Source organism: Vollenhovia emeryi, unplaced genomic scaffold (genome assembly GCF_000949405.1).
Source record: "Vollenhovia emeryi isolate VEMERY1.0 unplaced genomic scaffold, V.emery_V1.0 DF939339.1, whole genome shotgun sequence".
Classification (NCBI taxonomy): Eukaryota; Metazoa; Arthropoda; class Insecta; order Hymenoptera; family Formicidae; genus Vollenhovia; species Vollenhovia emeryi.
In genome coordinates, this window is record NW_011967027.1 from 43188 (window position 1) to 53050 (window position 9863).

The window sequence follows — 9863 nt, forward strand, 5'->3', positions numbered from 1 at the left end:
TCTCTCTCTCTCTCTCCCCTCCCTCCCTCCCTCCCCCTCTCTCTCCCTCTCTCTCCCTCTTTCTCAGCGGTTTTGGATTTTTTATACATAGAGGAAAGTTCCCGATTATGAGATAGACTTCTAATATGTGATAGTAGATTTTCAACATCCAAATTCAATAACAAATCTCTTTTCACAATTATTAAACAACCTAACAATGAACTTTGTATTAAATAGATTTTAATCCAAGGGTAATAAATTCATGATGGAATCAACAGATGATACCTATTAAGGGAATCCTAAAGCCGCTGGCAAACTCGAGCAGTGTCGATAAGATAGAAGACGGAATTAAAAACGTCAATTATCGATATTTTTAATTCCAAGTTCTACTAGCGGTTCGAGAAATTGATAGCCAATCAATTTGCAACTTTTACAAAAAAGCAGCAATTTTATTAGCTACACACTGTTCAAACCGAGATTTTGGATCGAATCCACTACCGAAATGGTGAGTTTTGCGGAGACGGTTCGAAAATGTCGCGGATTTTTCGGTCACCATAACGCACCTTCTCGTCGTACATACAGTGGTCCGATTAATCGAGAAATTTGAAACAAGAGATTTGAACTGACCCAATCGCTTCAAATTGGATCAGTTCAACTGTACGACCACTGTACGACGAGAAGGTGAGTTAAGTATGGTGACCGAAAAATCCACGACAATTTTCGAACAATCTCCGCAAAACTCACAATTTCGGTAGTAGATTTTCACAATTTCTATGCATTGTGCGTCCGTGTAATTCTCCATGATTTAACCTCAATGTTCACACATGACAGGTGTCCGACAACAACGCTGTACGACCGATACAAAAAAATGGCGCTAAATTCAAAATAAGCGGTCTTAGTGGGACACCCTATATAAGAACAATATCGTGCAATTAGAACTAAGATTGATAGCCTAGAAAAAAAGATTATTTCTAATAAACGCAAGTCCAGAAATACAAGTCTAGAAGAAGAGAAAAGTAATAGTTGCAGGCTTTTTCAAGAGAGGTCGCTGCCAAACATCTGTCAGATTGTCAGTAAAGCCATGGTGTTGACAATGTTAGAATTCGATCCAAAATCTCGGTTTGAACAGTGTGTAGCTAATAAAATTGCTGCTTTTTCGTAAAAGTTGCAAATTGATTGGCTATCAATTTCTCAGACCGAGTAGAACTTGGAATTAAAAATATCGATAATTGACGTTTTCAATTCCGTCTCTTATCTTATCGACACTGATCGAGTTTGCCAGCAGCTTTAGGATTTTGTTATATTTATTGTAGAATTCTTGTGTCAAGCAAATATTGTCGTCAAGTGTACCAAAAATTAATAAACTTTTTATTTTTTTTGGTTTTTAATATAAAGTCGACCAGCATAGTCTAGATTTGCTGCGTACTTCAATTCCGTAAAAGATTTTTGCATTTCTATAAAGCTAATTGAAAGATTACTTCTAACAAAGAATGTCGATAAAACTTTAGGATCCCGCCGAAACGCCGCTATATATTAGGAACCTATCTCGTAATAGGGGACTTTCCACTATGTTAATCAATTTAATTGTGTTCTCTTTATCAAACTGCATTTAGATTCGACTTTAAGGATTTGAGAAATTAACTTTACAAGTGACGACTTTTCCGAGACACCTTTTTCTGACACTCGACACTGGCGTCCGTTGTACCAGCGTAAAATTCAAGCCAAGCGCGGAAATCACGTAAGACTGGGTATAGCTCTAGAAAACTGACTCGGGTAATCCGACACGCGTGCGCCCGCGTGGATCGCGGTGTTTTCTCAGAGCGTCACGCACGATCTCTCCCGTGGAAGGTGTGAGTCAGTTTATGAAAATTTATCGAGCGCGTCGTTTATAAGCGCTGGATGAACGTTTAAGCGCTGTAACGACACACGTTTGAGGCAAATCGACTCAGACGGGAGCGAGCCGCGGGTGACTTGCGGTATCGCGTTTATTTACCGTACATGCGATTGTTAACGAGGGAGCGCGTATCTCTCTGTCCTCGTCGCGCCCGTAACTCGCGCACGGATGAATGAATCTCCGACGATCGCGAACGTAAATCCTTCCGAGAAACAATCCATAATGCATCTCATGAATTCTTGTCTCACACACCGATCACGCGTATACGCGATGGTTGTCGATAATAATATAATAGACGTCGCGTGTCGCGACGTACGCATGAAAAAAAAAATAATAATCCCGGGGGGACAAGTACGTATACTACTTGTCTTGAGTCTTAACTTTTAATCTAATCGAGATATTTCACTCAAATATAAACAGGTCGCAGTGTAAACTGTGGAGAGACGTGGGTTGTACAGATAACGATAAGACTTGAATCAACGCGCGAATTCAATTGACGAATTGATCGACAAAAACGTGACTTAAAACAAAGCAGATAAAGGGTTGGTAAACCGAACTACGTATACCTGCTAAAGATATATGTGTTGAAGGTTTATTAAACAAAAGTAATAGCGAAAAATATCTTGAGCAGACCTAACAGCGTCTTCAATGTGCGATGATAGAAACGATTATACAAATATAATTCGCAGTTCTATAATCATATTATACGATAAACAGTAAAAAGAAATTGATACTTTTCGCTTATTGATCCGCGTATTTAAATATATAAGTTGATAGAGTATTTCCGGTACCTAATCTCTTGGTGTGAAATCAGAAGAGTGGTTTGGTAAAATACACGGGCAGAATGTTTTCTTATTAAAATTTATCTTGAAAATCATGTAATCGAGGGACAACGTGGTATTTTGAAGAATTTTATGAGAGTTTGTTGAAATTTTATCATACATTTTACTAGTACTTTTAGTTAATTAGTATTTATTATTTATTCTATTCTTTAACCGCTGTACTGACGAAGAGACTTATGCACATTTCTACCAACGCAGATTAATTTTAATCTCAGTTTAACTTACTTTATAACCATCTCTAGTTTTCAAAGTTAGAAAGTTAGAAAAATTAGAAAAGATAAAAAGTTAGAAAAGTTAGAAAAAGTTAGAAAAAGGATAAAAAGTAATTTTTAAACCGAGATTAAAGTTAATCTACTCTCCACAATTTTTGGAGTGAAATTTTCACTCGAATCATGATGTCACTGACAACTTCACTCTATTCGAGTGAATGTTTACTTTTTACTGTAAGACGTAAAGTGTAGATTTCACTCTTATTTTTAAAGTGGAGTCAGTAGCACTCCAAAATTCACTCCAACTTAAAGTACGATATTCCGTCACTAGATGGCCGCCGAACTCGTGAGTAATCACGATAGCCCGACATATAAAGGACCCCGTCGCGGGCTGGAACGGTTCTTCCGCAACAATCAGCAGAATAGGCGAGAGTGTCACATAAATTATAGATTTTCAGTACTGGCTGTGCCAGTCAATCCTAGCGGACAAACAATAGCGAAGCGTGTTGATCGTACATGAATTTTATACTGTCACAATAATCGATGAAAGTGAAACATAGCACTCTTTTTCAGAGTTGAAGAATCAATCCAAGTAAAGAGTGAATAACGGCGCTCTTTCAAAAAGTGAAATTGTACTCCAATCGGACTGGCAGTGTATTTTCATTATTTCTTCGAGTAAAATTTCATTCTAAAAAATTTTGAGAGTACATTGATAGAAACGGGCATGAGTAAGTGGGGATCCTAAAGCCGCTAACAATCAATGTCAGTAAGATAGGAGACGGAATTAAAAACGTCAATTATTGACATTTTTAATACCAAGTTCTACTTTAGATGACACGATGTTCACGATGTTAGAATTCGGTCCGAGAAATTTATAGCCAATCAATTTGCAACTTTTACGAAAAAGTAGCAATTTTATTAGCTACACATTGCTCAGACCGAGATTTTGGATCGAATTTTAGCATCGTCAACACCATGGCTTTACTGACAATCTGACAGATGTTTGGCAACGATCTCTTTCGAAAAAGCCTGCAACTCTTTTTCTCTTCTTCTAGACTTGGATTACTGGACTTGGGTTTGTTAGAAGTAATCTTTTTTTCTAGGCTATTAATCTTAGTTCTAACTGTACGATATTGTTCTTATATGTTGTCCCTAGAGTATGCTGGCCTCATTTTGTATATATTATATTTATTGTAGAATTCTTGTGTCAAGCAAATATTGTCGTCAAGTGTACCAAAAATTAGTAAAATTTTTAAGTTTTTTTCGTTTTTAATATAAAGTCGACCAGCATAGTCTAGATTTTGCTGCGTACTTTAATTCCATAAAAGAGTTTTGCATTTCTGTAAAGCCAATTGAAAGACTACTTCTAACAAAGAATGACGATAAAATAAACGGCTTTAGGATCCCGTTAACTTATTGACTTAATTTTGATAACACTTGTTCAGCCTGTGACTTTCCTTTATTCTCCTCTTTATTTTCAGACACTGTCGTGAGAATAATGACAGCGATCGCGGCCTTACTCAATGTCGAGTGTTAATAAAACGCGGCTGCTATCAGCCCGTGCCTGACGCGCTGATTTAATTCGCGGGTACGTTGCCACGTAATCTTAACAACAGCAATGTTTCGGTAACGTATTCTGCGGACACGTGCGCGCGTGAGTAATAAGTTTGCGCACCGGGCATTGCGTGCTCGAGCGGGACACACGAGCTGCTACCTGATTCATCCGCGTACGATAAATAATACAATCTCAGTTAATACTCAACCAATTCAGCATAAGAATACTTTCGCCCGATCCGTCGTTCGACGTGTGAACGTCACGCGTGCGTCGCGTCGCGAGGCTGACGGGTGACACCTCTCCGGTGTATAAGATATATACTATTGTTACAAACTTGCCGGCTGTGTTCCACAGCTTCGCAGCTGCGGATCGCTATGTCACAATATTGTCGTCTATGACTATTATTTGGATGAGACATTTGCGATTCTAAAAAATTCTCCCAAACAGATGATTCTTCAACGACTTTATCTCTTTTATCAAATTTGACGTTGATTGTTTTACACGGGAAAGAACTGTTATGCTTAAGTATATATATGTATTAGGCCAGATTAAGAAAAATAATTATAATAATTGGACCAGCCAAATCATTACGTAGGACGCTCGAGCATGATGATAATTGTCCAAAACCTCAATCATGAATCTTTTCCTCAAGCCTGAACTCATAAAAAGTGAAAATTTTCAGTAACAAATATTGAATGCCTTAATGAAATTTTTCGCTTTTTACGAGTTTGTGCTAGAAAAAGAGATTCATAATCAAGCCCTAAAGATAGGAAAGTTACTTTTTAAAAATAACTAGTTACCGTTGATTGTTACCGAATCAAAAATATGAGATCGCTGATTTCTAATCTGAAGTCAAAATTTGTAAGAAACTCCAAGATGCAGATCTAACAAAGAGTCACAATTGCAACAAATGCAATCGATTTATCTGGTACTCGGTACTTGGAAGTTTTTCAGGTTGCTGATTACACATATGAGGTTAGATTTACAAAATTCACAATGGCGGATCCAACATGGCGCCTGAGAATCTGCATTTGAATTCTTTTGTAATTCTGACACCAGAATCGTAATCAGCGACCCAAGAAACCCCGAAGTATTTAGTTTCAGAAAAATCGGTCGAAAGAAAAATATATGCTTTAATTCGAAGAACGATTTTAATTATTTTAATGCCTAGCACACTTAGCATTCAATAGCTATCGCTGTAAGAATATTTGTAACTTTGAGGAATCCGACAAAATGTCGCAGAATATCGATTGCGCACTGCATGCCACTTTCGGTTGTCATCGAGGAAACAAGCGCCGTAAAAATAAACGTTACGAAATAAAACGGACGATAATGCTAACGCACAGTTTGCATTTATTTTATGCTAGAAATTGCGCCGCGCGGCGGTGTGCGCGTGTCTTTTCGCATGTTTGTTTTACAATTATGGCGACGCCGACGAGTAGACGTTGTCTTCCGATGCGCGGCGGTAATTATTCGCGACCTCGCGAAATTATCGCCGCAGATAAAGCGCCCGCGGTAATTTTCATTGGTTATCGAGCGCGTGCATTGGCGGGAAATGCCGGGGAAACGTTGCTCTTTCCCTCGTAAATTAACATTCGCGATGCCGCGCGCGGCCTTACTCCACTTTTTATCGTGCGATCGTAGTCGGCTGTCAAGCATTCGAGCGCTTCCCAGCGCGGCACGTGAGTCACGGAGCCGAACGATATTAAAGTGACGCTATCTGCGACCAGTTTTACCGCAAAAAATTGCGACACGCTTGATTGAGCATTGGTACCTAACAAAATTAACAAAGTCTCTGTGAAAACACGCGCGAAAACAGATTTCAATCGAAGCTTCAACCATCTATCGAGCAAATGTTTACGAGTCTGTCGTTTCGGATATTTAAGATTGTAAAACTAAATATAACTTTACTTCTCAGCGAACAACGAGTGTTAACAGTTATGTAACAACAATATTATAATTTCCTACTCAACAATGTAAATGTAGTCCCATACAGCACGCGTGACATCTTTAAGACGTACTTTTAGACATACGTGTTGTTATATTATTCTCAGTGAACATGTATTCAATAGTGTAAATGTAATATAACACGCGTGTAATATTACATTTGGATTGTTGGGTGGGAAATTATATATGATGTTATGTAACTGTTACCTGGCGTTTACTTGATGGCGACATCACATTTTTCTAATTAAAGAGTTAAAAAGAGGCAAACACTCGTTTGTCGCCTTGTAATACTCGTCCACGGTCTTATAAACTCGCAAGAGCTGAGGATTGAAAGACACAAGCAATAGAGAACATTGTAATAAAAAATCAGAGTTGGAAAGTAACTCTTTACATTTTTTGTAACTCTAACTTACTTCGTTACTTTCTCTACGCCTGTAACTGTAACTCAAGTCAGTTACATTAATATAATAGTTACTTTATATATTTTTTAAACTTTCACAAATCGCATTAGGACTTGCATTTGCGCAGACACGCCTTTATTGACGCTTTACAATTCAATTGCTCAGATTTGATATTTTTATTTTTATTGCAAGAAAGAAACTGCCAAGTAACGATTCGTTACTTTCTGAATAACTGTAACGCGTTACTTTTCAGAATTGGTGACTTGTAACTGTAACTAGTTACATTTTTAGCGAAAAAAACTGTAACTGTAACTAGATACTTTTATAAAGTAACTTTTCAACCCTGTTAAAAATCCACAACTATTGTCTGATGGTAAACTAAACATATATTGTATATGTTTGAACTTCACTGAATCTTCTTCGGTACGCTAATTAATGGGAGAAACAAGAATACTACGTTACATAGAATTAAAATTGAAATTTAAACGTGTTAACGTAATGTCAAGATGAGTAAGTATAAATTTATGAATTAGGAAAAATTAAAGGAGATGTTAGAAAACTTTTTCACTGTTAAAATACGAAAACGTATTCTCTGATTCCGTGAGGCTGTCAGTTCTTCTTGTAAAACTTTATCGTGCAATATATTAAATAAGTGATCCAGTGTTAACAGATTCAAATTGAGTATAGCGATATAAAATAAATTATCAGGAAAAAGGAAACAATCGGGAAAGAATTAAATATATCAGACGGATTACCATAAGCTTTTTGCTCCTATTAAGGTCAATGCGCGATCACATCTTTCTCGTAACTTTACGAAAAAAAGCCATGTCCTAATTGCATTCCTTGGGACATAGAGTTCGCCAAGCTCGTAACTCACACCCAGAAAAATATTTGTTTGAATTTTGACCTTACTAAACTTTTATTTAATTTCAAAGAGATGATTTCTTTATCGTAACCAAAATTTCATTTCATTGAGACTGGGATTTCTAAGAGAATTTGCATCTATTTCATCAAGTCTAGCAAATGTTTCACAAGTTATCTAATTAACTCAATTATTTAGCCTAACTAAATCTTTTTCTGGATGCACCGCAGATGAAGTAACGTAAATAAGAGCTGACGAGTCCACGCTATACTATTAAATTATTATTGTATTACATTGCTGTAATGCAAACCACCGTAGCGGCAATTAAAATCAGCCAGTGATGTGTGGCATGCGCGCGATTACACCGAATTAGTCACTACGGAAAAATTCGTGGAAAATTTCCGGAAACGTATCCTATACTTGCTTCTGTTTTCTTCCATCTTCGATATCTCGTCGCCTCGCTCTCCCATTCGTCTCTCCTCTCTCACTCTTTTCTCCTTTATCTGTCCCTCTTCCTTTCGTTGTTCACCGCATCCGTTGTCACGCGCTTCCTGCCCGCCTTCGAACGATATGGGGGAAAAATAGATACAATTCATTATTCGAGGATCACCTTGCTCAGAGAAAACGATTTCTTTGGATTTAATAAATTTTGTTGTATCCAAACAAATCTGACATTTGGAATGGATCAAATCATTTGTTTGAATTTGAAACAATATATATATATATATATCTTTGTCTAAAAAACAGTTTATTTGAAACGAAAGCTATATTCTCCTTAATCTAAATGATATTGTTTCATTCAAACAACAAAATGTGTTTAAAAAATGTACATACATACATCTTTCTTCCTCTACATTAGAATTTTCGTTTTATTGGAAGAAGAAAGATAAACACTAAATTAGTACACTATGTTCAGCTGTAAAAAGTAGACCATTAGATGATTAGACTGAGTCTGCTGATGCGGTCGCTTATTTGTCTGGCCGTTGTGACTTTACTCACGAGTTCGGCGGCTATCTAGTGCATACAGCACCGAACTTTATAGGCGCCTGGCCAAGTAATATAACCCATACAGCAAGATAATGACGGAAAGATCTCTTAATGTTCTCTCATTTAAGATTTGGATATCCAAAAATACTTTCAGAAAGACAACATAATGAAATCCGAAAGAGCTCTTATGCACCACTTGCACAGAAATGAAAGGCTTCTTTCAAAAATCTTTCAGAGTTCATGTTTATGATGCCAATAAAACATATATTCTAAGATATTTGAAACACAAAGCCTTTGATAAGAAATTTTTAACAAGCAATTTAAAAGGAATTTTTGACAAAGGATAAAAATTGTATGGAGAAAAATCATACGAGTGTAGACAAAAGAGCGTATAGTGAAAGAACTCACTTTAACATCGGAGAAAGAATAAAATCTTTCATGCGGGTGTATCAATTTACTGTGTAATACCACGTGCGGTTGTTTTCTTACGAGGAAGTGCTATGCCGCGCGTACCTCTAGCGGGAACATTGACAGGCTTCCCATATTATCATTAAATAAACATCGTAAATAAGATATCATAAAAAGCTCTTTTGAAAGAAATCTTATAGAAATCATTTTTAAGATGACATCCCACATGGTAGAGCTGGGATTTTTCTTCGATGATTTTCAATTTCAAAGCTTCGAATCTTTGTAGAAATTCTTCGAAAATTGCAGTTTTCAAATTTTTTTAAGATTCGAAGTTTCGAAGCTTCGAAGTCAACTAATGTATTAACAAGATAAAAATAATAACAAATTTTGCAAAATTAATCTTTTTATTATAACCGTGAACTAATTAAATGCCAACTAATTAATGTCATTACAAAATATGAAAAAACAAACGTACTATTTGTCGGACACATATTTGTCCATTCGCTCATAAAAATACAATTCACCGTCGTCGCGAATTCATCCTCGAGAGACCGTTGAGAACGACTATAGATATATTTATGTATTTGACAGACTGCCTTGATTCGAAACACGAGACTAGAAGACAGGGACAGTAGTGTAATTAAATGAATATGCGAAATGTTAGTTGATCGTTGAACTGGAATCTTTTGATTTATGTGTGACGAATAAAGTTTATAATATTGGTGTATAATCCGGGTATAACAGTTTCTCACTCCTTGCATTCCACTCACTGTCATCTA